The sequence below is a fragment of the Capra hircus genome, chromosome 5 (genome assembly GCF_001704415.2).
Source record: "Capra hircus breed San Clemente chromosome 5, ASM170441v1, whole genome shotgun sequence".
In the NCBI taxonomy this organism is placed as follows: Eukaryota; Metazoa; Chordata; class Mammalia; order Artiodactyla; family Bovidae; genus Capra; species Capra hircus.
The window spans coordinates 55,126,024-55,143,882 of record NC_030812.1 but is presented as its reverse complement, the minus strand read 5'-3'; positions in this window follow the sequence as shown (position 1 = coordinate 55,143,882).

Sequence of the window (17,859 nt, the reverse complement as noted above, 5' to 3'; positions counted from 1 at the left end):
TTAGAACTGGACATGGAACAACAGACTGGTTCCAAATAGGAAAAGGAGTATGTCAAGGCTATGTATTGTCACCCTGCTTATTTAATTTATATGCAGAGTACATCATGAGAAGCGCTGGGCTGGAGGAAGCACAAGCTGGAATCAAGATTGCTGGGAGAAATATCAATAACCTCAGATGACAGCAGATGACACCACCCTTTGGCAAAAAGCAAAGAACTAAAGAGCCTCTTGATGAAAGTGAAAGAGGAGAGAGAAAAAGTTGGCTTAAAGCTCAACATTCAGAAAACTAAGATCATGGCATCTGGTCCCATCACTTCATGGCAAATAGATGAGGAAACAATGGAAATAGTGTCAGACTTTATTTTCTTGGGCTCCAAAACCACTGAAGATGGTGACTGTGGCCATGAAATTAAAAGATACTTGCTCCTTGAAAGAAAAGTTGTGACCAACCTAGACAGCATATTAAAAAGCAGAGACAGTACTTTGCCAACAAAGGTCCATCTAGTCAAAGCCATAGCTTTCCCAGTGGTCACGTATGGATGTGAGAGTTGGACTATAAAGAAAGCTGAGTGTCGAAAAATTGATGGTTTTGAACTGCGGTGTTGGAGAAAACTTTTTAAAAATATTTATTTATTTATTTTAATTGGAGGCTACTTACTTTACAGTGTTGTAGTGGTTTTTGCCATACACTGACATGAATCAGTCATGGGTGTACATTTGCACCCCCCATCCTGAATCCCTCTCCCACCTCCCTCTCCATCCCATCCCTCAGGGTCATCCCAGTGCACTGGCCCTGAGCACTCTGTCTCATGCATTGAACCTGGAACCTGGACTCTTGAGAGTCTCTTGGACTGCAAGGAGATCCAACCAGTCCATCCTAAAGGAAATCAGTCTTGAATATTCATTGGAAGGACTGATGCTGAAGCTAAAACTCTAATACTTCAGCCACCTGATGCAAAGAATTGACTCATTTGAAAAGACCCTGATCCTAGAGAAGACTGAAGTCAGGAGGAGAAGGGGACAATAGAGGATGAGATGGTTGGATGGCATCACCTACTCAATGGACATGAGTCTGAGTAAACTCTGGGAATTGGCGATGGATAGGAGGCCTGGAGTGCTATAGTCCATGAGGTCGCAAAGAGTTGGACACGACTGAGTGACTGAACTGGACTGAACTGAAACACTCACACTCAGAAAAGTAAGAATGGAGGGAAGACCAGCTGTGATCAATGGTGCTTAGTGACCTGGGCATCTGGCAGAGCAGGACAACAATTTCTCTGATTATATTCTGGTTCTATAATTTGAATTAATGTTGTTATCTTTATTCTCCATGACTCATGGATCTGCCTTTGGCATGGGTGGGAGCTTGCTTTTTTTCCCTATCCTCATGATTGCATCTCAGGTTCTTTGGAGAATACTCTCTCCTTGGGGCTATAGAAGTTTTATAGCCAACTTCCTATATGTAGAAATTTGGATGCCTTATAGTGGTTTTACATTTGAACCATCAGAGACAGTTTGTGGTTTCTATGGAGTGCAATGATGCAAAAACTTGGAGGAGATTTTTATGCCCTCTTAATTCAAGACAGAACACATTATTAATCTGTGTTTTGCCACAAGACAGGACACTCATGAGACTTATTGGTCAAGGCCTTCTCAATTTTGTTTCCCACTTTTTAAGTCTTGAGGCAGTAGATTTTTCCAAAACTTTAAGACCTAATGTTTCTGAACATGTAATTCCCTTTAATATTTGCTTGCAAAAAAAAGGCCAGTTCTCCCCTGAACTCATCTCTTTTTTTTTGTAATGCATCCAAAATTTTCCAGTACATCCTGGCCATTTGATTCTTTTCAACACTTTCGTTTGAGCTCAGTGTCATGTCGTGTGTTTTCCTGATTATTTCAGGCATCATTTTACCAAGGACTTTGTCACCATGTAACATGATGTTCCAGATAGTGTCTTTGGTCTCTCAGCTTAATACTTATCCTTTTAGAACATCTTGTCAAGTAAGACTGCTTTCCTCATCATGTGGTTTCCTATCAGGTCATGGTAGCAGTGAAGGGATGATGACACCCACTGCACTTCAGTGATGACAGTGGAGGCAATGGGGTCCTGAGTTCCTGTTCAGGCAGCTGGGTTTCAAGAGCAGCAGCCGCAGTGCTCAGCAATGGCAGCTTTTAGGGAACACCATTTCCCCTTTTGCTCCTCTGGGAGTTAGTGACTTCCTGCACTTGCTAATCATTGAATAGTTTTATCTTCCTCTTTTTTCCTACTCCATCCCTTGTGAGAGTTCGTAAATGATTTTCTGTATTAAATTCTATTTGATACCCAGAATTGTTTCTGTTTTCTTAACTGAACGGTGTTTACTGTCTTGCTTGCTAACACAAATAAATCTCCATCCTTTGAGCCTCCAGTATAATTTTCTCATTGGCAGCCACCTGGTTGCTATGTTAGTGTCATATGTTTTTGTTTTAATTACAGCAGCACTTCACTTCCACTACCGTAACCCTGATACTTAACCCAGACAAAGAACTACAATAAAACTACAGACAAGTATCCTGTATGAATGAACATAATGTAAAAATCTTCAATAAAGATTTATATTCTTTCTATTCTAGCAAATAGAATTCAGCAACAACAGAAGGGATTTCCCTGGTGGTCCAGTGGTTAAGACTCCACTCTTCCATAGCAGGGGACATGAGTTCTACCCCTGGTCAGGGAACTAAGATCCCACATCTTAGTTCAGTGCAGCCAAAAAGGAAAAAATAAAAGCAGTCACACACCCAAAAGCAAAGTTGGATTAAAAAAAGGAAAATAATTCAGCAGCTTATTAAAAGGATCATACACTATGACTAAGTGGGATTCATTCCCGGAATGTAAGAATGATTCGGTATAAAATCAATGTAATATCCCACATTAACAAAACGAAGGGAAGGGATCACATAATCATCTCAGTTGATATAGAGTAAGCATCTGATTGCTGGAAAGGGTGTGGAGAAAGGGGAACCCTCCTACACTGATGGGAATATAAGTTGCTTAAGCCACTGTAGAATGGAGGTTCGATGGAAGTTCCTCAGAAAACTGAAAATAGACTATCATGTGACCCAGCAATCCCCCTTCTGGGCATATACCCAGACAAAACTGTAGTGCAAAATGATACCTCACCCTTACAGCAGTACTATTTGCAATAGCCAAGACATGGAAGGAAACTAAATGTCCATCAACAGATGAATGGATAAGGAAGATGTGGTACATGAATACTACTCAGCCACGAAAAGAACAAAATAATGCCATTTGCAGCAACATGGATGCAACTAGAGATTATCATAGCAAGTGAACTAAGTCAGAAAGAAAAAGACAAGTAACATATGGTATCACTTATCTGTGGAATCTAAAATATGACAAATGAACCTATGTATCTGTGAAACAATAGAATCATGGACAGAGAGAACAGACTGGTGGTTGCCAAAGGGGCGGGGTTTGGGGAAGGGATGAGGGGGAGTTTGGGATTAGCAGATGTGAACTATTGTATATATAATGAATAAGCAACAAGGTGCTAATGTATAGCACAGGGAACTATATTTAATATTCTATGATAAACCATAATGAAAAAGAATATCTTTTTAAAAAAGCAGAGTCTCAAAGAGATTTTTTAATATTCATTTTTATTCATTTATTTGGCTGTGCCAGTCTTAGTTGTAGCACACGGAATCCTCGATCTTCGTTACCACATGCAGGATCTTTAGTTGCAGCATGCGATGTCTCAGTTGCAGCATGTGGAATGTAGTTTCCTGACAAGGGATTTAATCCAGGCCCCCTGCACTGGGAATGCAGAGTGTTAGCCACTGGACCAACAAAAAAGAGATATTTGTACACTCGTGTTCATAGCAGCATTATTCCCAATAGCTAAAATATGTAAGCAACCCAAGTGTTCATCAGAACAAGACTGGATAAGCAAAATGTGGCATATACATGCAGTGAACTATTATTCTGTAATATGCTTCTACACAGATGAAACTTGGGGCCTTTAGACTGAGTGAAATGTCAGTCACCATAGTACAAATACTATATGATTTTGCTTTTATGAGGTACTTAGTGTAGTCAAATGGTAAAGACAAAAAGTATAATGGTGGTTGCCAGGGGCTGGGGTAGGGGATCAGTTCAGTTCAGTTCAGTAGTTCAGTTGTGTCTGATTCTCTGTGACCCCATGGACTGCAGCATGCCAGGCTTCTCTGTCTATCACCAATTCCCTCAGCTTACTCAAACTCATGTCCATTGAGTTGGTGATGCCATCCAACCATCTCATCCTCTGTCATCCCCTTCTCCTCCCACCTTCAATCTTTCCCAGCATCAGGGTCTTTTCCAATTAATTAGTTCTTTGCATCAGGTAGCCAAAGTATTAGAGCTTCAGCTTCAGCATCAGTCCTTCCAATGAACACCCAGGACTGATTTCCTTTATGATTGACTGGCTTGATCTCCTTGCAGTCTAAGCGACTCTTCTCCAACACCACAATTCAAAAGCATCAATTCTTCATCACTCAGCTTTCTTTATGATCCAACTCTCACATCTATACCTGACTACTGGGAAAACCAAAGCTTTGGCTAGATTGATCTTTGTTGGTAAAGTAATGTCTTTGCTTTTTAATATGCCATCTAGGTTGGTCATAGCTTCTCTTCCAAGGAGCAAGCATCTTTTAATTTCATGGCTGCAGTCACCATCTGCAGTGATTTTGGAGCCCAAGAAAATAAAGTCTCTAACTATTTCCATTATTTCCCCATCTATTTGCTATGAAGTGATGGGACCAGATGCCATGATCGTTGTGTTTTGAATGTTGCGTTTTAAGCCAGCTTTTTCACTCTCCTCTTTCACTTTCAAGAGGCTTTTTAGTTCCTCTTCACTTTCTGCCATAAGGGTGGTGTCATCTGCATATCTGAGGTTATTGATATTTCTCCTGGCAATCTTGATTCCAGTGTAATAGCCCCAGAGTTTCAATTTTACAAGATGAAAAGTGTCTATAAGATGGATGGTGATGATGGCTGCACAATGTGAATGTACTTTATACCACAGAACTGTACACTTAAAAATGGCTATGATGGAACATTTTATGTTATGTATGTTTCAACACAATAAAAAAAATATTTTAAAACAATTGCTTGCCTATATACCAGTAATGAACAAGGGAAATTTGAAATTAAACTCACAATATCATTTACTTTAGCATTCCTCCAAATGAAATAATTAGGTATAAATTTAACAAAATGTGTATTGTATCTTTATGAGGAAAACAAAAATTCTGATGAAGGAAATCAATGAAAAATAAATAAGGAGAGTATTCATGTTCATGGATAAAAGGCCTCAATATTGTCAAGATGTCAGATCTTCCCAACTTGATCTATAGATTCAACACAATTCTAATCAAAACACCAGCAAGTTATTTTGCGGTTATTGACAAACTGGTAACTAAAGTTTATATGGAGATGGCAAAAGACCCAGAATAGCCAACACAATATCAGAGGGAAAGAACTAAATTGGAGATTGACACTGCTTGATTCATGACTTTCTATAAAGCTACAGTAATTAAAATATAGTGGTATTGATAAAAGAAGAGACAAATCAATGAAGCAGAATAGAAATCTCAAAGATAGACCTACATAAATATAGTCAACTGATCTTTGAAAAAGGAACGAAGTCTGAGAATTTCCTGGTGGTCCAGTGATTAGGACTCTGTGCACTGCTGAAGGCTTGAGTTCAATTCCTCATGGGAGAATTAAGGTCCCAGAAGCAGCATGGGATGGCCAAAACAAGAGAGAGAAAGAAGTAAAAGCAATATAATGGAGAAATTGCAGTCTTTCCGCAAATGGTGCTGGAACAACTGGACATCCATACACTGAGAGAGGAATCCAGACATGGACCTTACAGCTTTCACAAATATTAATTCAAATGGATCACAGGCCTAGGTATAAAATGCAAAACTATAAAACTTCTAAAAAATCAGTGGCATCCGGTCCCATCACTTCATGGGAAATAGATGGGGAAACAGTGGAAACAGTGTCAGACTTTATTTTGGGGGGCTCCAAAATCCCTGCAGATGGTGACTGCAGCCATGAAATTAAAAGACACTTACTCCTTAGAAGGAAAGTTATGACCAACGTAGATAGCATATTAAAAGGCAGAGACATTACTTTGTCAACAAAGTTCCATCTAGTCAAGGCTATGGTTTTTCCTGTGGTCATGTGTGGATGTGAGAGTTGGACTGTGAAGAAAGCTAAATGCCGAAGAATTGATGCTTTTGAACTGTGGTGTTGGAGAAAACTCTTGAGAGTCCCTTGGACTGCAAGGAGATCCAACTGGTCCATTCTGAAGGAGATCAGCCCTGGGATTTCTTTGGAAAGAATGATGCTAAAGCTGAAACTTCAGTACTTTGGCCACCTCATGCGAAGAGTTGACTCATTGGAAAAGACTCTGATGCTGGGAGGGATTGGGAGAAGGGGACGACAGAGGATGAGATGGCTGGATGGCATCACCCACTCGATGGAGGTGAGTCTGAGTGAACTCCAGGAGTTGGTGATGGACAGGGAGGCCTGGTGTGCTGCGATTCATGGGGTCGCCGAGTCGGACACAACTGAGCGAATGAACTGAACTGAACTGAAATGATCTTGGGTACGGCAATAACATTTTAGATACAACACCAAAGATATCATCTATGAAAGAAATTATTGATAAGCTGAACTTCCTTAAAATTAAAAATTTCTGCTCTGTGAAATATGCTGTCAAGAGGCTGAGAAGCAAGCCACAGACTAGGAGAAAATTTTTCAAAAGACATATCTGATAAAGGAATGTTATCTAAGATATACCCTGAAACTCTAAATTTCAACAGTAAGAAAACAAACAAGCCAATTAAAAATAGGGAATAACATCTGAACAGAAACCTCACCAAAGAAGATATACAGATGGCAAATAAGCATATGAAAAAATGTTCCACATCCTATGTCACTATGTCACTGCTGCTGCTGCTGCTGCTAAGTCGCTTCAGTCATGTCTGACCCTGTGCGACCCCATAGATGGCAGCCCACCAGGCTCCTCCATCCCTGGGATTCTCCAGGCAAGAACACTGGAGTGGGTTGCCATTTCCTTCTCCAATGCATGAAAGTGAAAAGTGAAAGGGAAGTCGCTCAGTCATGTCCAACTCTTAGCGATCACGTGGAATACAGCCTACCAGGCTCCTCTATCCATGGGATTTTCCCGGCAAGAGTACTGGAGTAGGGTGCCATTGCCTTCTCCCACTATGTCACTAGGGAACCGTAAATGAAAACAACAATAAGATAGCACTAGCACATTGCTGTGTGGATCACAACAAACTGTGGGAGATTCTTCAAGAGATGGGAGTACCAGACCACCTGACCTGCCTCCTGAGAAATCTGTATGCAGGTCAGGAAGCAACAGTTAGAACTGGACATGGAACAACAGACTGGTTCCAAATAGGAAAAGGAGTATGTCAAGGCTGTATGTTGTCACCCTGCTTATTTAACTTATATGCAGAGTACATCATGAGAAACACTGGGCTGGATGAAGCACAAACTGGAATCAAGATTGCCAGGAGAAATATCAATAACCTCAGATATGCAGATGACACCACCCTTTGGCAGAAAGCAAAGAAGAACTAAAGAGCCTCTTGAAGAGTGAAAAAGTTGGCTTAAAGCTCAACATTCAGAAAACTAAGATCGTGGCATCCGGTTCCATCACTTCATGGCAAATAGATGGGGAAACAATGGAAACAGTGAGAGACTTTATTTTCTTGGGCTCCAAAATAACTGCAGATGGTGACTGCAGCCATGAAATTAAAAGATGCTTGCTCCTTGGAAGAAAAGTTATGACCAACCTAGACAGCATATTAAAAATCAGAGACATGACCTACAACAAAGGTCCATCTAGTCAAAGCTATAGTTTCTCCAGGAGTCATGTATGAATATGAAAGTTGGACTATAAAGAAAGCTGAGCACTGAAGAATTGATGCTTTTAAACTGTTGTGTTGGAGGAGACTCTTGAGAGATCCAACCAGTCCATTCTAAAGGAAATCAGTCCTAAATATTCATTGGAAGGACTGATGCTGAAGCTGAAACTCCAGTACTTTGGCCACGTGATGCAAAGAACTGACTCATTTGAAAAGACCCTGATGCTGGGAAAGATTGAAGGCAGAAGGGGACGAGGATGAGATGGTTGGATGGTACCACCGACTCAATGGACATGAGTCTGAGTGAGCTCCAGGAGTTGGCAATGGACAGAGAGACCTGGCGTGCTGCAGTCCATGGGGTCGCAAAGAGTTGGATGTGACTGAGCAACTGAACTATAGCACACAGCTATTAGAATGGCCAAAATCTAGAACCCTGACAACCAAAAGGCAATGTGGCTCAGAAAAACTCTCATTCATGGCTGGAGGGAATACAAAATGGCACAGCCACTTCAAAAGACAGTTTGGAAGATTCTAACAAAGCTGAACATACTCTTAGTGTACAGTCTAGCAATGTGGGCCTTGGTATTTATGCAGATGAATCAGAAACTTAAATGCACACAAAAACTTGCACACAAATGTAATAGTGGCTTTATTTGTAATAGTGCTAATACCTGGATGAAGGACAAAGATGTCCTTAAGTAACAGAGTGGATAAATAAACTGGGGTACATTCAGACAATGGAATATTATTGAACAGTTAAAACAAACAAACAAACAAAAAAAAAAGCTGTCTAAGCCATGAAGAGACATGGAGGAAACTTAAGTGCTTATTACTAGATGAAAGAAGCCAATCTGAAAAGGCTACAGACTGGATGATTCCAACTATATGACACTGTGGAAAAGGTAAAGCTATGGAAACAAAACGACCAGTGTTTGCCAGGAGTTAGTGGAGAAGGTATGAATATACAGGTCACAGAGGATCTTTAGGGCAGTGAATGTATTCTGATGATACCATTAATGGTAGATGTCATTACATTTGTTAAAACTCAAGGGAAACAAGGGCTTCCCTGGTGGCTCAGTGGTAAAGAATCCACCAGCAATGCAGGAGACACAGGAGACACAGGAGACAGGGGTTCAATCCCTGGGTTGGGAAGATCTCTTAGAGGAGGACATGCCAACCCACTCCAGTATTTTTTCCTGGACAGAGGAGTCTGGTGGGCTACAGACCCTGGGGTTGCAAAGAGTCAGACACAACCCTAGTGATTGGGCACACATGCCTGGGATCCAGAGGCCCAGGCTGGGAAGGGAGCACAGGCAGCTGGTTTCAGGAGGAGCAGGAGCACTTGGCCACAGTAGAGACCTCCCAGCCATTCCCAGGAGAGGAACCTTGAAGGACACCAAGATGCCTGGTGAACAGCAGATTGAGGAGTGTGGGGAAAGGAGGAGGAAGAGATGCAAGACGAGATGGTGCTGCCAGTGAAGAGGGAGGAGGATGAGGGTGAGAAGTATGATGTGGTGACACTCAAGATCCCCGTGGACCACAAGGAGGTCTCCAGCAAGCTGCCAGTGCGATTGGCCAACATGGCAGTTCACACTTGGGCTGACCTGCAGCCACACCTTCGCTGGCCTTCCACACTGGCCAAGTACCCACTGACATGGGTGAGAGGCCCTTCCTTTGCATTTAATGCAGCCAGAACTTCCTGGTGAAATGGGTGCACACCATAGCCAAAAGAAAAAAAGAAAGAAAAAACCCTCATAGAATGTATCACTATAGCACCAAGAGTGAATGAACCCTAGTGTAATCTGTGAGCTTTGATGATGTGTCCTTGTAGACTCACTAATAAGGGAAGGGTCACTCTTGTGTGGGATGTGGATAGCAGTGGAGACTCTGTGTGTGTGAAGACAGGGGATATATGGGAACTCTCTGTACTTGATACTCAATTTTTGTGTGAACCTGAAATTGCTGTAAAAAAAATAGAGTCTGTTTACAAGGGAAAAAAATGAAATGTAGTTTTCAAAATACAAGCCCCAGAACCACAGTGGTATATAGAAGGGTGAATTTGAAGTAGAAAGACATATTTGATAATCAGCACCCTCTCCTTGCAGATAATACAAGAAACCTTGAAATTTTTAATTTGGTTCATCAAGTTCCCAATGTATGTTATTGCTTTGGTGTGTTTTAATTCCTTTCTCTTAAGAGTTAAACCCTAGAAGACATTAGCATTGGTGTTTTTCAACTCAATAGTCAGTAAGATTTTTACCTATTTCTCCACTTCATTCCTCAGACCTTTTGTTTAGTATCCTTGCCTTTCCTCTAAAGTATATCTTTTAGATGTTCCTTAGCGACAGTCTTCTGGTTGCGAATCCTCCTGGGGGAGTTGTTTTTGTTTGGTCTGAAATTTTGCCCTCATTATTGAAAGCTATTTTCAGTAGCCATAAAATTACCAGTGGAGATTATTTTGTTTCATCACATTATCATCTATTATCTTCTGGCTTCCATTGCTGTCATTCAAGAAGTTAGTTCTCAGTTTAACTGCTACTCCTTTGAAGATAATCTGGTTTTCTGGCTGCTTTAATTTTTTTTTTTTTTAATTTTTGGCCTCGCGGGGTCTTTGGTGCTTGCCTGGCCTTTCTCTAGTTGGCGGGGAGTGGGGCTCCTCTTCGTTGTGGTCTGTGGTGTGTGCTCTTCCTGTTGCTGTGCGTTCTCTTGTTGCAGAGCACAGACTCCAGGGTGCGCGGGCTCACTCGTGCACACGCTTAGTTGCTCCGCAGCATATGGGATCTTCCCGGACCAGGGATGGAAACCGTGCCCACTGCATTGGCAGGAGGATTCTCAGCCACTGGACCACCAGGGAGGTCCCTCTGGCTGCTTTTAACCACTTTTGTTGTGGTAAAATGTACATGTAGCGAAATGCACAGGACTTACATGTGTAGGTCCGTGAGTTCTGAAGAATGTGTCCACTCATCCAACGCACACTCTGGGTGCTTTTAGTATCTGCTGTTTTTCTTCAGTGCCACTCAGGTTCATAGTGATATACCTATGAACAGACTTCTTTTCATCCATTCTGCTTTAAAGTTTTGGTGGGGGACATATTGAATCAGTGGATTTTGTCTCTTTCATTAGTTCTAGAATATGCTAAACCATTATCTTTGCTTCATTCTTTCCTGAACTGTAATCAGTTTTCTCACTTTACTCTTTATATATCTTATTTTCTCTTTCATGTTTCTCCCTTTGTCATTCTGTGTTTCGTTCTGGGTAACATCTTCCAGTGTATTTTCTACTTCACCAACTGTATCTTCAGCTAAGTTTAAACTGCTCTTTGAGACTTTAAAAATAAGATTTAAATGAAAAATTTTCAAATACAATGCAAAGTTAAGTATAATGGATCTCTATGCACTATCATGCTGCTTCAACTAAAAATATGATCAATTTTGTTTCATCTATGCTCCCGCCACTTCTCCTAGACTCCCACAGAATTATTTTAAGGCAAATGGTAGTCATTACACTCTTTCATTGGTGAATACTTGAGTATGAAGTCCCTAAGAGTTAAGACCTATCTTTTCAACATAACCATAATGCCATTATTACATCAGCAAAATTAACAATGGTATCTTCAGTTCAGTTCAGTTCAGTCGCTCAGTCGTGTCCGACTCTTTGCGACCCCATGAATCGCAGCACTCCAGGCCTCCCTGTCCATCACCATCTCCTGGAGTTCACTCAGACTCACCTCCATCGAGTCTGTGATGCCATCCAGCCATCTCATCCTCGGTTGTCCCCTTCTTCTCCTGACCCCAATCCCTCCCAGCATCAGAGTCTTTTCCAATGAGTCAACTCTTCGCATGAGGTGGCCAAAGTACTGGAGTTTCAGCTTCAACATCATTCCTTCCAAAGAAATCCCAGGGTTGATCTCCTTCAAAATGGACTGGTTGGATCTCCTTGCAGTCCAAGGGACCCTCAAGAATCTTCTCTAACACCACAGTTCAAAAGCATCAATTCTTTGGTGCTCAGCCTTCTTCACAGTCCAACTTTCACATCCATACATGACCACAGGAAAAACCATAGCCTTGACTAGAAGGACCTTAGTCGACAAAGTAATGTCTCTGCTTTTGAATATACTGTCTAGGTTGGTCATAACTTTTCTTCCAAGGAGTAAGCGTCTTTTAATTTCATGGCTGCAGTCACCATCTGCAGTGATTTTGGAGCCCCCCAAAATAAAGTCTGACACTGTTTCCACTGTTTCCCCATCTATTTCCCATGAAGTGATGGGACTGGATGCCATGATCTTCGTTTTCTGAATGTTGAACTTTAAGCCAACTTTTTTGCTCTCCTCTTTCACTTTCATCAAGAGGCTTTTTAGCTCCTCTTCACTTTCTGCCATAAGGGTGGTGTCATCTGCATATCTGAGGTTATTGATATTTCTCCCGGCAAACTGGATTCCAGCTTGTGCTTCCTCCAGTCCAGCATTTCTCATGATGTACTCTGCATATAAGTTAAATAAGCAGGGTGACAATATACAGCCTTGACGTACTCCTTTTTATCATATAATGTGTAGGCAGGGTCTGAATCTCCCTAACTGACTCATAAAAGTCTTTTCATAATAGTTTGATTCAAGATCCAAACAAGAGTTATATGTTGCATTTGACAGATAGGTTTCTCAAACTTCTTTTAAACTATAACAATTCTCCACCCCCCTCCCCCGGCTTTTTCCTTACAATGTATTTGTTGAAGAAACTGGAGCATTGATCCCATTTTATTCTTGATTACTTTCTGATGGTGTTTAACATATTGTCCTGTTTCTAATATTTCCTGCAAAACCAGTATTATATTTATAGTCTTGTGTTTTTTTTTGGCAAGAATCCTTTGTAGAAAATGCTCTGTGCTTCCTATTGTATCCCATCAAGAAGCACATACTGTCTGGAATTTCTTCTTCTCGTTAAGTTTTATCAGTATGTGCACATGGTGTCAGTTTGATTCATGTATAAGCCTCTTGCTTAATATTTCTGATAGTCATTGATGACTATTGCCTAGATCATTTCATTAGGATTGTAAAATGATGACGGTATAGAATTCCTTCTGCTCTTATTAGCTAGAATTCTTCCATGAAGAATAATTTCTTCTTAAACTACTTAGTTACTTTATTCAATTTTTAGTTTAAAACTTTATAATTGTATTTCTAGAGTCTCTACTTTAAATGTTAGATTATTTTTATAGCTTCCTGTTTTCCGATATATTTTCAAATTTCTCTTGTATTTCTTTAAGTATAGTAAGCATAATTACTCTATAATCTATGTCAGATAATTACCATATCTGAAGTCTTTGAAGCTCAGTTTCTGCTGCTGTTTCTTCTGGTTCTCATTCACAGTGTCTTGTCTCCTTTGGGGTTTAGTTATTTTTCATTAAGAGTCACTAACTTCCCTAGGAAATGATCTGTAGGAGTTCTTTGGGGTCTGGGATGAAGAGGACATTTTTCCAGAGTGAATTTGCATTTACTTCAGCTAAGTGCCCACACCATTATTTTCTCCTCCTCAGAACCACTTAAATCTAAATTTACAGCTTGAATTTTTAAAAAACATTTAAATGTTGTGAAATTGTTCTGTAAAATTTTTTAAAGTCCTACTTGTAATCACACATTCTCCATCTTTGTTTGGCTCTGAGGCTACCTTCCTTGCAGGTCTCTGGAGCTGCGGAGCTGGGGGCAGGTCCACCAGCAGGAGAATCTTTCCTCAAACTCTTCACCCCCGAAGGATCGTCTTTCCCTTTCTCTAGAGAGAAAGCTCACATCTGCACACTGTTGGTGGGAAGGTAAATTGGTGCAATTGCTGTGGAAAACAGTATGGTTTCTCAAAAAACTAAAAATAGAGCTACAATATGATCCAGCAATATGTATATACATACAATGGAATACTACTTGGCCATAAAAAATAAAGAAAATCTGCCATTTGTAGTAACATGGATGGACTTGGAGGATATCACGCTAAGTAAAATGTCAGACAAAGAAAGACAAATGCTGTATAATATCACATATATCAGATCTAAAAAATACAACAAGCTAGACAATATAACAACAACAAAAAAGCAAACTCACAGATATAGAGAAAAAAGCTAGTGATTACCTGTGCAGAGAGAGAAGGGAGGAGAGGCAATAGAGAGCAGTGGATTAAGAAGTACAAACTGTTGGGCATAAAATAAGCTACAGGGATATATTGTACAGCACAGGGAAGGTGACCAATATTTTATAATAACTATAAGTGGAGTTTACCCTTTAAAAATTATGAGTCAATACACTGTACACCTGTAACTTGCATAATTTTGTATATCACCTATGAAGTGAAGTGAGGTGGTGAGCTGTGTCCGACTCTTTGTGACCCCGTGGACTGTAGCCTACCAGGCTCCTCCTCAGATAGAGGTGAAGTATATCACCTATACTTCAATTTAAAAAAGAGTTCAAAACATACATGAACAAAACAAAGCTTAATTCTGCAAATTTGGCAAATGCCCTCCAAGCAAATGTAACTACAGGGTTTTGAATACCTCTCTAGGTTTCTGACTTAATTTAAGTTTGGGCCTGTTAATTCTTTACTATTTTGTTGGCTTTATCCTTGCTTTAAGAAGGAAGATAATTGTATTTCACTTAGCATTTTAAATCATCTTTAGTGCAAGGTTAACCAACTGTGTTGAAGAAAACAGAAATCTGGTTAGCTTTTCCAGCACAACTTTTTATCTTCATAAGAATTAATGTGTTTTTCTCCCCTTAACTTTCTACACATGTGTGTGTGGGGGTTCATTCAGTCATGTCTGACTCTTTGACCTGCCATGAACTGTAGCCCACTAGGCACCTCTACATACTTATCATTAATATATCCTCTGGTTAAGCAAATGTCTCTTCAGTAAGTTCCAATATCTTAGGTAGTCTATCAATTTTATTTCTAAAAAAAATCACTCCTGAATCCTGAATTTTCTCTAATCTTGATGAATTGATCTCTGATCCTGCCCTACAACTTGAAATCTCCCTGTAACATCACCTTGGGGATTTCTTTTTCTCTTTTGTGCTGGATACTCTGTTTCATGGATTTCATACCTTTCTCTCTTTTGACTAATTTATTTGTCTTGGTGTAATAAATCCTCTAGTCAAGGCTATGGTTTTTCCTGTGGTCATGTATGGATGTGAGAGTTGGACTGTGAAGAAGGTTGAGTGCCGAAGAATTGATGCTTTTGAACTGTGGTGTTGGAGAAGACTCTTGAGAGTCCCTTGGACTGCAAGGAAATCCAACCGGTCCATTCTGAAGGAGATCAACCCTGGGATTTCTTTGGAAGGAATGATGTTGAAGCTGAAACTCCAGTACTTTGGCCACCTCATGCGAAGAGCTGACTCATTGGAAAAGACCCTGATGTTGGGAAAGATTGAAGGCAGTAGGAGAAGGGGACGACCGAGGATGAGATGGCTGGATGGCATCACGGACTCGATGGAGGTGAGTCTGAGTGAACTCCAGGAGTTGGTCATGGACAGGGAGGCCTGGCGTGCTGCAATTCATGGGGTCGCAAAGAGTCGGACATGACTGAGCGACTGAACTGAACTGAATAAATCCTCTCCTAACTTTCTGAAGAACAATGCATGGAATATCTGTATTTTGAATTGCATGTCTGAAATTGTCTTTATTCTGGACTCATAGTTAGATCATAGTTTGGCTGTGTGTATTAATAGAATTCTAGGTTGGAAACAGTTTTCTTCAAAATTTCGAAGCCATTCTTTACTGTCTTCTATCTTACAGAGTTTTGATAAGCCAAATGCTATTCTGATTCTTGCTCTTTGTATGCAACTTGTCCTTTTTCTCTGGAAGCTCTTAGAATTGTCTGTCTGTGTCCAGTGTTCTGAAATTCTATGATGAAGGATTTGGTGCGGGTTTGCTATCAGTGCGCCCTTCCAATTTAGAGACTTTCTTCATTTTAGGATAACACAATACTTTAAAATAATTTTGGTGATGATTTCTTCCTTTCTGAGTCTCTGTCCTTTTTGTGAAACCCTCGCTATTCAGAGAGGCTTTCCCGGTGGCTCGGTGGAAAGAATCCACCCATGACGCAGGAGACCCAGATTCAGTCTCTGGGTCGGGAAGACCCCCTGGATGAGGGAATGGCAACCCGCTCTAGTATTCTTGCCTGGAGAATTCTTTGGCCAGAGGAGCTGATTGGGCTGTGGTTCATGGGGGTCGCAAAGAGTTGGATACAACTGAAGCAACTGAGTACCCACGTATGCAATATTCAGATGCTGGACCTGCTGGACTGATCCTTTACATTTTATTAATTTTCTCCTAAAGTAGGACAAATTTCATTTTCTTTCTTTCTTTCAAAGACTTACTTATTTGTTTATTTATGGCTGCACTGGGTCTTCACTTTTGCATGCATGACCTTTCTCTAGTTGTGGAGAGAGGGATCACTTCATTGTGATGCTCAGGCTTCTCACTGGAGTGGCTTCTCCTGTTGCAGACCCCAGGGTCTAGAGCGCTGGATCAGGAGTTGTGGCGCACAGGCTTAGTTGCTCTGAGGCTTGTGGAATCTTCATGGATCAGGGATTGAAGCCATGTCTCCTGCATTGGCAGGCAGATTCCCAACCATTAATTTTCAACTTTATTCTCTAGTCTTTCTATTGAATTTCTATTGAATTTTTATTTTTACTGGTTTTGATTTCTAAGAGCTCTTTTTTTTTTCTCTGAATAGTAGCTGCTTTTAAAAATTGCTTCCTTAAAAAAAATAATAAATTTCTGTTGTAAATTTTAAGTCAAAAATTTTATTTCTAAAATATAATCCAATGACTTCATGATCTTTCATGAACAAACATACCACCAATTCTCTAAAGGATAAAGAAAATTGAACCTGTCTATAACTACATATCTTGCCTGGATAGTCACAGAATATTTCATTCAATAATCAAAGAAAATAATTTTTCCAATGAGGAGTCAAGAGATCTATATTACAGTTCAAACTCTTTAAAATTAAAATACATAATATACTGCAATATAAAACAAGATTTGTAAGAGGGATGAGCAAGATAGTAGTCCAGTTTCCTTTTTGTAAATAAGGTGAGTTGGTCTATTTAATTTATAATCCTTGTTGGACTTAATACCTGAAAATTCCAATTTAGGGCTCAGACTTTGGCCTTATCATCCAAAATAGCAACCAAATTAAAAAATGCAGTAATTCTTCTACTTTAGCTCATTATATATTAAAAACTCAAAAGGCCAAAAATTCTATAATACATATTACCAATGAGCAAAAATCTAAAAAGTTTATGGCAGGGCATCACATAGAATTACCTTGCAATATATTTGTTTAAAGTAGACTTTTAAAATAGAGTACTTACATATTTCTTTCATACATTCATACTTGCCTTGGCAATTTCACATCTATAAAAATCTTATAATCATTTTTTAATAAATACAAAATAATAAAAACACCTATGAAATTTGGACAAACAACATTAGCACTAAGTATAACCCATCCAGATTCTTAGTTTAACTCATTCAATTACTACAAAGATCTTTATAGAGTTGAATCTAATACTGTATATTGTACATCACTGCCCTCTGATGGCATCACCAATATATAATTTTAAATTAAGCAAGCAAAAGAAAAACTTCATTATAATGTAAAACAGGGTATGTCAATTTTATAAGCTACAGAGGTAGAAAATAAATTATAAGAAGTTTAATGTTTTCCAGAAATATTAATTTCTTAGTAAGTTCTAAAAATTTACAGTGTTCCTTCATATAAGGCCTTCAAATAATTTTTCAAGATTTTCCCTGATGATCAGTTCAAAAGGCACTGAGTCTCCAGTCAGTCAGTTCAGTCGCTCAGTCATGTCCGACTCTTTGCGACTCCATGAATTGCAGCATGCCAGGCCTCCCTATTATCACCAAC